Source organism: Podarcis erhardii (genome assembly GCF_964252035.2).
Source record: "Podarcis erhardii genome assembly, chromosome: Z".
NCBI classification, from domain to species: Eukaryota; Metazoa; Chordata; class Lepidosauria; order Squamata; family Lacertidae; genus Podarcis; species Podarcis erhardii.
In genome coordinates, this window is record NC_138504.1 from 3062627 (window position 1) to 3077222 (window position 14596).

Sequence of the window (14596 nt, forward strand, 5' to 3'; positions counted from 1 at the left end):
GGAAAGTACCCAAAGTTTTCTGGTTGTGATGGAATCATTCCAACTTCCCTTTCCGCTACTTTATTGGCTTATTTCTCAAAATTTACATATACTGCTCAGTTGTAACCTCAAAACATTTTGTGAAAGGTAAAACACCATATATATAATGGATATATATATCCATTAAGGAAACATTTTAAAACAACATTTTGCAACATTCAAAAATAATTAAAATAAAAGCTAAAAACCAGCTTAAAACAAATGTCAGATTTCTACATGCCTTGATGGGCTCGCCTAAATTCTCAGAGTGGTTTAACAACCAACCCTTCTTCACAGGAAACTTTGGAAACCGTGGCTCTAGAAGGGGAATAGAAGTCTCCTAACAATTCTCAGTACCCTTCACAAACTGGACTTCCCAGGATTCTCTGGGGGAAGCCATATTCATTTAAACTAGAGTGACAGGGTGTTGCTTTAAATGTTTGGTGGGAATGCAGCTGAATATTTCCTCTTGGGAAGTAAAAGTTAATGTGTGAAGGAGACATCAGATGGGAAAGATCCTCTATTCATGGTGCTGGCTCCCACCACCCATCCCAATAAGATCAGCAAGAGGAGAGGAGGGTGTTTTCAGATTAAATATCTCCTCCTCTTTTTTTGCCATCGTCCCTTCAAAGCCTGAAGGATTAATTTACTTCCTTGTTTATCAAATTCCTTCCGTGCCAGAGGCTCTGTTTGTTGCTGAAAGATAATTCTGAAGTTAACTGGCTACAGTGTTCCTTAAAACTTATTTAAAGAGAGAAGAGATCTTGCAGGACAAGATTGAAGGGGTGGAGAGCAGATGAAAGGGTCCTTCAACCTTCTAACTTAGTGGTTCCCAAAGCAATGCCCCCCGGGGGGAGCAGGAAGGGAGAATTACCTAGGGGAGGCAAGTGGGCAGCAGAGGGGGGCTGGAGGTGTCAATGACTATCAGATTTTGAAAAGCTGGTGTCACTGGATCATATCTGCTGAATTAATTAAATGAAATAGTTTTGATTGGATTCTGAATCAATGTGCAATTAACTGTTACTGTTTTGGCTTTTCTGTTTTCCTCTTGCACTTAGCAGGTTGTGCAAACTGCTATTCTGAATAATGCTTTTTACAGGGTAGGGTAGGGGGCACTGGGGATGAGTTTATGGAACCAGGTTTATGGGGAAAGGTTTGGGAATCACTGTGTTAACTGGCTGAGCTGCTATTTTCGGGGGCTCTTTGTGCACACCTGGTCCTGCAAGAGACACATATGCAGGTTTGGATTCTGCTTCTCCCTTCAGTTCCCTTCAGGTCAAAACATTTCCCAAGTGCTGCAGCACTATTCCCCCCAGGTGGTACAATGGGTCAGTGTTAAGCAGGAGGTTTGTGGTTCAAGCCCTCTCAGGGATGGCTGTGGGAAGGATTGCTGCACCGCAGGAAACTGAACTACAAGATGACCCTCTGGGTCCCTTCCAGCTTGCAATTCTGTGATTCCCATGATTTTGGATGGTGATGGACAGGCACTCTGGAAACTGCCAATGGTCCATGTAGCTCAGTAGTGTCTGCACTGACAGACAGCAGTTCTCCAAGGATTCAGAGAGGTCTCCCCCAGCCTCACCCAGAGATGCTGAGCACTGAACCTGGGACCTTCTGCATGCAAGAAATGTGCTCTGCAACTGAGCTATGGCTCAGTTCCACAGCTCAAGAGCATCTCTCCTTCTGCATTTTTTCATCCACACCCTCCGTGTTTTATTCCATTATCTTTGCACTTCCTTTTCCCTGTTCAACACTTCCATTCTCTGCTCTAGCCAAACTCCCTTAAATGAATAGCCGCTTAGACATTCTTCTTGCTTTCTAACACTTGTTAGATTAGGGCAAACGAATGGCATGCAGACTCAGCAGCACAGTCAGAGCCATAGTCAATTAATTAATCTACTGCATTTTCTACAAATAGGTCTGTGCTCAAAGTGGTACACAAAAACTCAGGAGTGGCTCCCAGAGCCAGAGATCCCCCACCCCTGGGATAGCTCAGTGGGTAAAGAAAACTCTTAATCTCAGGGTTGTGGGTTTGAGCCCCACGTTGGGCAAAAAGATTCCTTCAATGCGTGGAGTTGGGACTAGATGACCCTCGTGGTCCCTTCCAACTCTAGAGTTCTATGATTCCTTTGATTGGCAGCTGTCCTCTGGCTGGTCACTATAACATGATGCTGGACTAGATGAGCCTGTGACTGATTCTGGAGCACACTTCTTGTGTTCTGCCCTAGTCCCTGGAGAAGGCTCTTGCCCATCACCTAACAATGGAGCCTTTGAACTTTCTGAATGCAGAGTAAGTGCTCCAGCCAACCGGCTGCAATTCCTCCCCAATACTTATATTAGAACAGACTAGAAAACATACCAGATCCTGCTGCCTTAGCATTAAGAACCTCCATTCTGGGCTACTTTACTCTGAGTTGCCTAGAAGTTTAGCTACTGCTAACAAAACACCTTTCCAACATCCATGAAATCGGGTGCAGTCTGAGAAACTATGAAATCAGCATCCTAGCAGCTGTGGCATAACCTGCAACTATCTGATTTTAAAAAGCCACACAATTATAAGGACTCGGAACTTGCTTCCAAGCGTGCTTACAGGGAACCCACCCAAAAGACTGCTGACATTGTCTCGATGACAATGTTGCTATTTGTTCACTCAAGGGAGGCATTAATCACAAATTAGTTAAGCGTTGGCTTTTGCTTTCTGAATGCAATCGGATGCCATGACAAGGGAGTAAACCACGAGGCCAGGGAGAGGCCAGGGAACGCCCAGCTGGCAGGGCAATCCTGTGGGAGAAGCCGGCACAATTAGATCATGCTGACTAAGGCCAGACTCGCAGCCCTGCCTAGGAGACAAGGGAGCAGCGAAAAGGCAGCAGCTGCCTGGTCTAGAGCATGATCCGCTTCACCTGATGAATGGGCTGCCACCAATGTTTCAGCTACTGTCAAATGCTTGTGTGTGTGTGTGTGTGTGTGTGTGCCATTTGCAGGTCATACTTAAGAGCCCTGGCACTTTCATTTCCACATGAACTAGCTACTAATATTCACAGGCATGCTCCCACTTTGCTCCTTCACATGCTGTGGCCGACCCTCTTAAAGCCACTTCTGTTCACATCCTGTGGCAGCTATGTGGAGACGTTTTCATCCAGTGAGCCAGAGGCAGAAGCAGGCAGAGCAACAACTGCAAGACTGCCTGTATTTAATTACTGCATTTCTATCCTGCTTCCCCCACCCGACCAAGGAGATCATGGTGGCCTATGTGGCTCTCCTCCTCCTTGTTCAATCTCCACAACAACCCTCTGAGGCAGGCCAGGTGAGAGGCAGTGACTGCCTGAAGATCACCCAGTGAGCTTCAAGGCCGAGTGAGGATTTGAACCCTAGTCTTCCAGGTTCCAGACACTCTAGCCCAGGGTCAGCAAGGTTTATCTTGCCTGGGCCAGATCACGCGTGTGCATGAGCGTGCACACCCATGATTTTCAGTGTCTGCGCAGACGTGCATTTTCGGCATCTGCGCATGCACAGACATGATTTTCAGTGCCGCAGAAGTGAGTTTCCATACCACGCTGCACCAGTTTAGCACAGCGCGTGGGCGGGCAGCTCAGCGGTGGCTCGTGGACCGGTCAAACGACCTCTGCAGGCCGCTTCCAGCCCATGGGCCTTAGGTTGCTGACCCCTGCTCTAGCCATTAGTAGGCTAGTTTCTTCCTTCTTTCTCTCTCCCCCTCAGGCAAGCAAGAGGCATTATCAGAAGTCAACAGCACATTTCCTGCAGGGCAGAAGCCCTCAAGCATCGAGTGTGGGGCAAAGCAGGGCTAGACAGTAAGTACTGGAGGATCACATTTGAGGGTCCAAAGTCCTGCATTCCTGTAGTACAGGAAGGGGAGAGGTGACGGGAAGTGAGATGGAGATGTGCTCAAGAGAGGGGTGTTGGGTGTTGCCCATCCTATGCTCAGTGCTTGGGGCGGGGGGACCCTCGCAACATCTGGTTTAAACTCATGTTTATTTATTTTTCCTTTGGGTAGCCACCACTGGATTGTATATTAGATGACTGCTTGTAAACAAGCCAGCCCATGACCCGTGGATATTTCAAGCTGTGCCAGAGCTACAAGAAACAGCAAGCAGGGAGGAAGAGTCTGTCTACACAGGGCGAGCCTCTCTCTTTAGGCCAGAACATTTGACACTAGCATACAGAATTATGAGTATTTTACGAAGTTCTAGCTAGTTCTTAAACATTTGAACCTGGCTCACAAAAAGGGCCAGGTGTGGCACCAAGGAATCAGAATTAATTTTCCCACCTGTGCCTGCCCAGCTGGTTTCATACAGACAATAGACATGAACCATTAATGGAGAAATAGGCTATTAATTATGCTGTGGGTGTCCTTTCCTCTAACCAGAAGCAAAGCATAATGGAAATTCTCCTGTGTTGATCACAACAGCTAGTGCAAAAGGAGCTTCCCTTCTTTCACATTGCAAATGTACTTCAGCAGTCTGCTTGGTTCTGGACTACAGCTCCCAAAAGCCTCAGTCCGGGATGATGGGAGTTGTAGTCCAAAACATTTGGGGATGAAACTATGGAACTCAAGTCCCACAGGAGGCAGTAATGGCCACCAACTTAGATGGGGGAGACAACTATTGATGGCAACTATCCACAATGGCTATGCTCCACCTTCACAGCTGGAGGCAGCAACGCCTCTTGAGTACCAGTTGCTGGGGGCTGCAGGAGGGAAGAGGTAATATGCTCAAGTCCCACTTGGGGGATTTCCATTACCATTGGCATCTGCTTGGCTGCTGTGAGAAGAGGATGGATGCTGGACCGGGTGGGCCACTGGCCTGGTTTTATGTTCTTATCTATAATAATTAATTAAATAATAATAATAATAATAATAATAATAATAATAATAATTTATACCCCGCCCATCTGGATGGGTTTCCCCAGGCACTCTTGGCGGCTTCCAACAAAATATTAAAATACAATAATCTGTTAAACACTAAAAGCTTCCCCAAACAGGGCTGCCTTCAGATGTCTTCTAAAAGTCTGGTAGTTGTTTTTCTCTTTGACATCTGGTGGGAGGGCGTTCCACAGGGCGGGTGCCACTACCGAGAAGGCCCTCTGCCTGGTTTCCTGTAAACTGGCTTCTCACAGCGAGGGAACCACTAGAAGGCCCTTGGAGCTGGACCTCAGTGTCCGGGCTGAACGATGAGGGTGGAGACGCTCCTTCAGGTATACTGGATCTAGAAATTAGTTCATCTAGGGGGTCATTAAACTGAAACATCCCTGGGCTTGTATCCAGCAGAGTGCTAAGTTAGCATCCCGTTGTCAGTGCAAGGATTCCCTTATGCACAATGAGATGTTCCTCCTCTCCCCCCTCCATGCTCAAACATGCACCCTGTACTCTCCCCAAATATGATCTAGGAGATTGGGGAAAAGCCTCAGAACAGTTTGGGGGGAGGGAGAGAGGCAAGCAGGAGGAATCGTAGAGCTGTAAGGGACCCTGAGGATTATTTGGTCCAACCCCCTGCAACGCAGGAATATGCAGCTGCCCCAAACGAGGATGAAACCTGCAACCTTGGCATCCTTAGTACCACACTCTAACCAACTGTGCTGGCCATGCCATGGGGGCAAGTCCCACTGCACATGAAGAAATCCTTGTGCTGATGGGATGCTTCAGCACTGAACTGGATGCACTGAACTGAACTGAACTGGATGCAAGTCTTCGTTGACAGCAACTCTCAAAGATCTCAGGAACTTTTAATTTCCTTCTGCATGCCAAATATGTGCTGTGACCTCCTCCTACACTTCACTCTGAATGCTCACTAGGCAGCTATAGGTGTTCTTTCTGAGATCTTATCTCTCCATCTCCGATACACACATCTTTAATATGGGGATATTAATGGTCAACACCTTTCTCATGAAGACTATTGAGAAGCACTTTGAACAGGTAAGGCCCTATGCAAATATCAGAGTTCTACAAATTTTGGTGGGAAACCAATATCCTGCCCTCACCCTTAAACACAGCCCCATGTATGTCCACTTGGAAGTAAGTCCCAATGGGTTTTGGTCCCACGAAACCATGCTTGCTGCCATCCTATGAACATGGGGGCAAGCCCCATCGAGCTTTGCAGGACCAGCTTATGACTAGATATGCACAGAAATGGGGTGCTGGTCCCTGACACCAGGTTATGTCTCCCAGTGAGCACGAGGCAAATTCTGTGCCCCCCTTCCCCACAACCCCAAGTCTGGAGGTGTAGATATAATCTAGGAGTCCCCCACAGCTGCACTTCCCTCTGGAGGTCCTTCAAAGCCCAGTGCAAGTGCAGGAAGGATGACTGCCACTCCATAGTTAAAACAATGGAGGCAGTGATGGCCAGCAACCTGCCACCATCAAGGGTGATATGTCTCTGAATATTCATTGCTGGGATACAGCATTTGAAATTCAGCAAGTGAAGTTTGCACCTGACTAGTAGCCACTTACAACCAAGTGAAGATGCCTGGACACCAGGATTGGCACCTGACGTCTCTACCATTTGGAGGTAGATGCCTGTGGATCCTGTTTTCACACACTAGCAAGACATTCTGTAGAATTCTATCTGTTATATTTTATCTGCACATTCAGAATGAATTTCAGGAACTGAAAAGTCCTATTGAAAAATACAACTTTTGAGCCGTCTGGCCCCAAAATGGCAACTAGGCATTCTGTTTGGGCTTAAGGAGCCATCCTGGTTTAAGAAGCCATTTGGTGCCTGGCTTATATATATCTGAATTTCTAACACTGGCTGGGAATCATGAGTTGCACTTGGGTCCTGCTTGGGTGCTTCCAATTAGGGCATGCTCTTGACCACTGTCAGAACATAGTGCTGGACTAGATGAGCCATTGGTCATTGTTGTTAAAAACAATTTAAAACATTCAAAAATGATTAAAATCAATGCTAAGGTAAAAACCAGATTAAAACACATGTCAAATTCCTACATGTCTGGATAGGCTTGGTAAGACACATATTTTCACTGAAAAGAGCACAGTGAAGGTGTTTCATAGAATCATAGAACTGTAGAGTTGGAAGAGACCCTGAGGATCATCTAGTCCAACCCCCTGCAATGCAGGAATATGCAGCTGGTCCATATAGGGATCGAACCTGCAACCTTGGCGTTATCAGCACCATGGTCTAACCAACTGAGCCATCCAACAATAAGGAGTCCCAAAGAGTGAGTGCTGCCACACTAAAATATACATTTCTAAAAATGTGAAGGCTAATACCTTTCACATCTACCCAATGTATCTTTTAAGAGACCTCTGGCCTTCCTGATGTTGCTGTATTAATACTACTACCATTATTACTACTCAGTACTAGTACTAGTACTATTAGTTGCTGTTGTACCCTTACAGTAAGCTTTGCTTTAGGATGGTTTTGTTTCCTCTGCGTTTGCACGGGCCTTTTTCAGGGTGGGGTTTTATTTTTCTGTCCCGAAGCCCTTTCCACACATGCTGGGGAAGTTATACAAACAAAAATTTGAAGAAAAGAAATCCAGTCATTTTCTGTTCCAAGTGACCTACACTCAGAAGAATCCAGGTTCAAAAAGGTTAAGCTCTCATATCATCTAACTGTTTAGCAGCAGCAACAAGCAGAGATTCCAAAAAAATAGAATAAAGAACTCTTGGAGCCGGCAGAGCAGAATACTTGCTCAATCTCCTTAAAGGTATGAGGAGTGAAACCTTTCCACATTCCTCTACCTGAAAGCCAGCAGCTTTCAGCATCTTTCAACAGTTCTTTTACTGGGTCCACCACCTCCCAAGGAAACAAAACAAATAAAACTCAGCAAGGTCACCACAGCTCTCAAGCAGTCAGGCAGAGGCTGCCACTAGGCCACAAAGATTAGGACCGAGATGGCACAAACACTGCAGATCATAAACAATACATTCTATCAGGAATGAAATAAAATAAATTTCAAACTGCCAGCGAAGGCATTCCTAGCAAGAAAAAAGAAACACGCCCACACCAAGCCATTAGTGTTTCTAATGGATTTTCTAATGCCCCAGGCAGTGTTTCCCATGTTTGGGTCTCCAGCTGTTTTGGGACTACAGTTCACATCATCCCTGACCACTGGTCCTGCTAGCTAGGGATGCTGGTAGTCCAAAAAACAGCTGGGGGGACCCAAGTTTGGGAAACACTGGACTAGAGCAAGGGGGAGGAAGCTTCTTTAGACTGGGGGCCTCATTTCATCTGGGGCAAAAGTGAGCCAAGTGTCAGATACCAGGCATGCAAAAGACCCCCCCACATACACACACACGTTCCACACATCTCCACTCAGGCGAGCAAAAGTGGTTATCACTGATCATGCACCCCAGCCAGGCAAAAAACCCAACATCTTGAGGAAGCCCCAGGGCAGCAAGTGTGAGGGGAGTGGCTTGAGGAGGCCAGCCCAAAATGACTACATTTGGCTCCCAGGCCTCAGGTTCCTCACCCCTGCCCATAGATCAGCTGTTTTGGACTACAACTCTAATGAGCTATGCTGGCTGATAGGAGCTGTAGTCCCAAAAAACAGCACCAGGTTGGGGAACAATGGAATAAATGCTTGAACGTGAGAAGTCTTCAAAGAGAGAGGCTGGCAGGCACGCAAGCAATGGAGCTGGGGCTTTCTGGGCCATTAAAATTTAGTAGGAGGAGAACTCCTAAAACTAATCAGAAAAATTTATATATATATATATATATAATATTTATTAACTTGGCAACAGATTAAAGGTGCCAGTCCTCAATGTGGGATGGGAGACAGAGGCTATCAGCTGTTTTCCTTGCTACTTATGTCCTGAAATGGTTTGGAACTAGAGCCATGAGCCGGCCCCTCCCTGGCCAAGCCCAACATTATCTGAACTGAGCTGCAATTCAGGCCTCACAAACTATTCTGAAATCTTCTTTTGTCTTCAGAGAGAGTGAGTGAAATGGAATTGAGATTTTATTATAGGCAAACTTGTGAAAATCCCACATTACTATTATTATTATTAAGATGGAGTCACTGCCAAGATGTTTGTGTGTTGTTGTTTGAAGAAAACAACAACACAGCTAACAGTTACCCTCTTTTGTTAAAATGTTTTCTAATATTGTTTTAGTGAACCTTGTTAATAATACGACAAAGAAATTACTTACAAAACTTGAAGGTTTAGAGTAGGCTCTCATTTTACCCTGCAATTTCACATATCCTGCTTTGCAAGACAGATTAAGTGGGAGGCAGTGAAATACTAAACCCATTTTGGCTAAGTAGCCATCTGAACCACACCTAACACTCCCCCACCACCACCACCAATCAAGCTGGCTTGGAAAGAGAAAAAAAAATTTAGGTTATCGCATGATATAAGTAAGGAGTTCTCCAACTTTTTGTACCAGTGGGCACATTTTGAATTTTGAGAGAACACAGGGGGCACCAGTCCCCAAAGAACTGTTGTGCGGGGGCATAGGACAAAGTGGCTGCTGTGGGGAGTGCAGCAAAACACAAAATTATAGAGACAGTCACCTCCACAAACCTTACCATGGGAAGTCATAGAATCAATAGAATTGTAGAGTTGGAAGGGACCCCGAGGGTCATCCAGTCCACCCCCCTGCAATGCAGGAATCTCTGCTCAAGCATCCATGACAGATGGGTGCCCAACCTCTGCTTAAAAACCTCCAAGGAAGGAGAGTCCCCCACCTCCCGAGGGAGACCGTTCCATTATGTCCTACTGGTCCCAATTGTGGAGATCACAAGATATTGATTTCACACAGAGAGAAGGGCGGGGGAGGTGCTACTTCTGTCTGATAGCAACAGGGTGCATTCCTCAGTACCAATAAAAATATACAACGTGGCTACACCACACCCTCATTTCACAGAAATCACTCAAGAAGTACCTGTGTATTTTGACTCATAAAGTTCTATGAGAGCTAGAGACTTGCTTTTTCTTTGGGGGGCGGGGAATAAAGCTCAGAGTGTGGAGCACATGCCTAGAGGCACCAATGAAATCCTATGGCCCTGCTGACCAGGGATGGTGAGAATCGTAGTCTAGAACTGGGTGATGGGCTGGGCGATGGGCTTCGTGGGATGGTGAATGCTTCCCTCTGTGAGGGAGCCTTCCCAGGCCCACTGAAAGAGGCAGTCATTAAACCGCTTCTTAAAAAAACATCCTTAGACCCGGCCATCATGGCCAACTATCGCCCAGTCTCAAATCTTCCATTCTTGGGCAAGCTGTTTGAGCAAGTGGTTGCTGAACAACTCCAGGCACGCCTGGAAGAAGCAGACCATTTGGATCCCTTCCAGTCGGGATTCAGGCCTCATCATGGGACTGAAACTGCCTTGGTCACACTGGTTGATGATCTCCGGCGGGCTAGGGACAAAGGTGAGAGCTGTTTCCTAGTTCTGCTGGATCTCTCAGCGGCGTTTGATACCATCGACCATAACATCCTTCTGGACCGTCTTGAGGGGCTGGGAGCTGGGGGCACTGTCATACAGTGGTTCCGCTCCTTCCTCCTGGGCCGTGTTCAGAAAGTGGTGTTGGGGGATGAGTGTTCAGACCCCTGGGCTCTCACTTATGGGGTGCCTCAGGGTTCCCTCCTCTCCCTCATGCTTTTCAACATCTACATGCAGCTGCTGGGAGAGATCAGGGGGTTTGGGCTGGGTGTTCATTAATATGCGGATGATACCCAGCTCTACCTCTCTTTTAAATCAGAACCGGTGAAGGCGGTGAAGGTCCTGTGTGAGTGTCTGGAGGTGGTTGGAGGATGGATGGCTGCTAACAGATTGAGGTTGAATCCTGACAAGACAGAAGTACTGTTTTGGGGGGACAGGAGGTGGGCAGGTGTAGAGGTCCTGAATGGGGTAACTGTGTCCCTGAAGGACCAGGTGCACACCCTGGGAGTCATTCTGGACTCACAGCTGTCCATGGAGGCGCAGGTAAATTCTGTGTCCTGGCAGCTGTTTATCAGCTCCATCTGGTACGCAGGATGAGACCCTACCTGCCCAGAGTGGTGCATGCTCTAGTTATCTCTCACTTGGACTACTGCAATGCGCTCTATGTGGGGTACCTTTGAAGGTGACTTGGAAACTATAACTAATCCAGAATGAGGCAGCTAGACTGGTGACAAGAGTGGCCACCGAGACCACATAACATCGGTCTTGAAAGACCTACATTGACTCCCAGTACATTTCCGAGCACAATTCGAAGTGTTGGTGCTGACCTTTAAAGCCCTAAATGACCTCGGTCCAGTATACCTGAAGGAGCGTCTCCACCCCCATTGTTCTGCCTGGACACTGAGGTCCGGCGCCAAGGGCCTTCTGGCGGTTTCCTCCCTGCGAGAAACCAAGTTACAGGGAAACAGGCAGAGGGCCTTCTCTGTTGTGGCACCCGCCCTGTGGAACGCCCTCCCACCAGATGTCAAAGAGAAAAACAACTAGCAGACTTTTAGAAGAAATCTGAGGGCAGCCCTGTTTAGGGAAGCTTTTAGTGTTTAATAGACTATTTTAATATTCTGTTGGAAGTTGCCCAGAGTGGGAAACCCAGCCAGATGGGAGGGGTATAAATAATAAATAATAATAATAATAATTATTATTATTATTATTATTATTATTATTATTATTATTATTTATTATAGATAAGAACATAAAACCAGGCCAATGGCCCACCCGGCTTCTGAATGCCGGCTCCTGGAAACCGCAAGAGTAAAGAGTGCTCTTGTGCTTGGATCCTGATTGTGGGCTTCCCATAACCATCTGGTTGGCCGCTGGAAGAACAGAATGCTGGGCTAGGTGGGCTATCGGTCTGATCCAGCAGGCTCTTCTGATGCTCTTGTCAATGCTGGGTGGGGCTGGTTTGGAGTTGCAATCCAAAACAACTGGAGGTCCCTAGAGCTGTTGGGCAGCCCATTTATTCAATTTCTAATGGGACAGTTTATGTTTAGTTTAACCTATTGCTGCCTGTTCTAAGGCTAAATGGACAAGTTAAGAAATCGTTGCAGTATTTTTGATTCTCTAATCAAAGAAGAGGTCAACCCGGCAGTATACAGGCTGCAAAATCCCATAGGTGCTTGGCATCCCTGAAGTCAAGGGATTTTAAGTGCTCTTCTCTGTGCAGGATTGCAACCACAGAGCCCTGCCTAAACAGCCCCACAACAAGGAGCCAGGGGGGTTGTAGATGGCAGGAACTCCCCTTCCAGAATCCTGCTCAGTTCTCACACACACCCCAACCCCAATTCTCACTCTAGAGCAAATGAAGTTTTACATAAAGATCCAAAGCCCATTTTGCAATAGCTTCATGGACCATGTATCACATTTCAAGTGTCAAAATGAAGACAACAAGAAAGTTTGTTTTCAATACTGGAGCTTGCAGCATCTCATTATTAGATAACTTAATTCTTGACTTAAAACATCAACACACTCCTGTCTAGAGCAACCTAGAAAATACCTCCCATTACCTAAATTGTAGCTTCACATATCAAATGAGCAAAAAATATTTACTTAGAATGCTCTGCAAAGAAGTGTCCCACCCCACGAAAGCCTGTCTCACCCCACAAAAAAATCACTTCTCCTACTTCACAAAAATCAACTGTCAGATCTAAAAGCAGAAGTGTGTGCAGAAGAATCACTGAAAGAAGTAAAAAAAGAAACCTCGCTATTTTGATTGGCTCTGTTATAATAGCATACTGTGAGTTTTGGAATCATATTTAAGGGCACAGTTCCTTTGCTTATATCTAGAAAAAATGACTTGGGGTGGAGAATGACAGACCAGCATTGCTCTCATTATACTCATTGCTTTCTTGGAGAAGCAAACCAGAACTACAGAGCTATTAGTCCGCCATCGTAGCCTGTCCAAAAACATAAGACACTGCTCAAATCTGCTCTTATTTTTTCACAAGAAAAACTCTAATCTTAAGGTTTGTCTCGACTGAATTCCATCTCCTGTACGCTTCTATCAAAAGGACTGCTTAACACACCAGGGGTAAAGAGGAAGTTAAATGTAAAAAGAGAGGGGAATCTTGCAAGTCAGCTTAGCCTCAAGAATTCATTTTGCCACACTGCAGCAACACTGAGCCAAGACTTCCCGCTTTGGATCCCCAAAATTGTTTCAGTCTCCTTACCTCGCCCCATCCAGATTTCAGAGGATAGCAGATCTGTTTCTTCACTTAGCCCCACAGCAAAATATGGAACATTCTTCCACGCCTAGAAAGTTAATTCTGGAAGCCCAGCATTCCTCTTAGAATTGTAATTCTAAGCAGCAAGTCACAACACTTCCTGCCAGCAAATGAGAGCATGCTGACAGAAGCCTGAGCTGTTTAAAAGCCCCCTCCTCACTGTCTAGAAACTTTGCATTACACAGCAAAACTCCCAGCAAGTAGCTCTCCTCACCTGTCTCTAAGCTCCAGGGCAGACAGATCACAGATCCAGCCCAGCGGGTGGGGCAGCGGCTTCTCTGAAATTTGATTTGTGAATCAAACAGAAGCTTTCAGCTGCAAGCAGAGAGCAAACCAAGGATCATTCACAGCTTCCCTGCACATTGTTCCAAAACTTCAGTACAAGAAAAAGGTACATCTTCAGGCATAAACTACTTCTAAGCAATGTGTTAGAACTTCTGTTTCACAGATTAAAATTGTGGGGGTTTTCTCTATCCCAGAAAAGGAAGACAGTTCATTTGTTCTGCCAGGGCTAATGGCATGCAGCTTTACTAAGGAAAGATTTCACATTGCTAAAAGAGTACAGTAGTCCTGACCAAGGAGAGATTTAGCCAAAATGTTTCCCTGCTGCTTTTTTTCTCAGGAGGGAAGAAAGAGTGTCCTCCTTGAGCCAAGAAAGTGAGTCACTCTCCTCACTTGCCTTCCTTAGCCATGACCTAGAAATTTAGCTGCTAGTAGCTAATTCTCCAGAGAGGTAAACACTTGCCAAGGTTCTAAGTGTGTCTGTGTGTTTTAAATATAAGGGCTTGGATCCAAGATTTTTGCAGAGACTGCGTTACAGAGATTGCATTGGAGAGTTCCTGTCTCCTTTCCTACTGCAGATCACCCCCCCCATGCCATTATTGGGGTGGGAGGATCCTGAGAACAGCAGGTGATATGGAAGGGGGCTACAGCTGGAGAAGGAGAAACTGGAGAAGGCTAATGCCATCCCAGGCCTTCTTTGTAGAAGGAGCCCCATGGGACTAAGTACAGTGGTACCTCAGGTTAAGTACTTAATTCATTCCGGAGTCCGTACTTAACCTGAAACTGTTCTTAACCTGAAGCACCACTTTAGCTAATGGGGCCTCCTGCTGCCGCCGTGCCACTGCTGCACAATTTCTGTTCTCATCCTGAAGCAAAGTTCTTAACCTGAAGCACTATTTCTGGGTTAGCGGAGTCTGTAACCTGAAGCGTATGTAACCTGAAGCGTATGTAACCTGAGGTACCACTGTATCAAGAAGGAATTCTGTTATCAGGCCTTTGGCTGCAAAGGAGAAGGAATCTGCTGGTCACATCACAGACTCACAGAATTGCAGACTTGGAAGGGAGCCAGAGTCCAACCTCTGCAATACAGGGGATCAAATCAGTTGAGCTTCTGTTTTATATGCCTGGACACTGTTAATTTGGCTGTACTTGGCTCC

General features: G+C 46.2%; 1 protein-coding gene across 4 annotated transcripts in view; it reads right to left on the bottom strand.

Annotated features, from left to right (window-relative positions):
* Positions 1 to 14596, bottom strand: part of PLS3 (plastin 3) — a 62319-nt gene that overhangs the window by 27199 nt on the left and 20524 nt on the right. The window contains exon 2 of one of the 4 annotated variants that reach the window (XM_081846769.1): positions 13372 to 13472. The exons of 2 other annotated variants lie outside the window; for them this stretch is intronic. The gene's annotated coding sequence lies outside the window, so the exon portion shown is untranslated. Of the gene's footprint in view, positions 1 to 13103; positions 13338 to 13371; positions 13473 to 14596 lie in introns of those variants that run through there. One more of the 4 variants, XM_081846770.1, reaches the window with a different exon arrangement.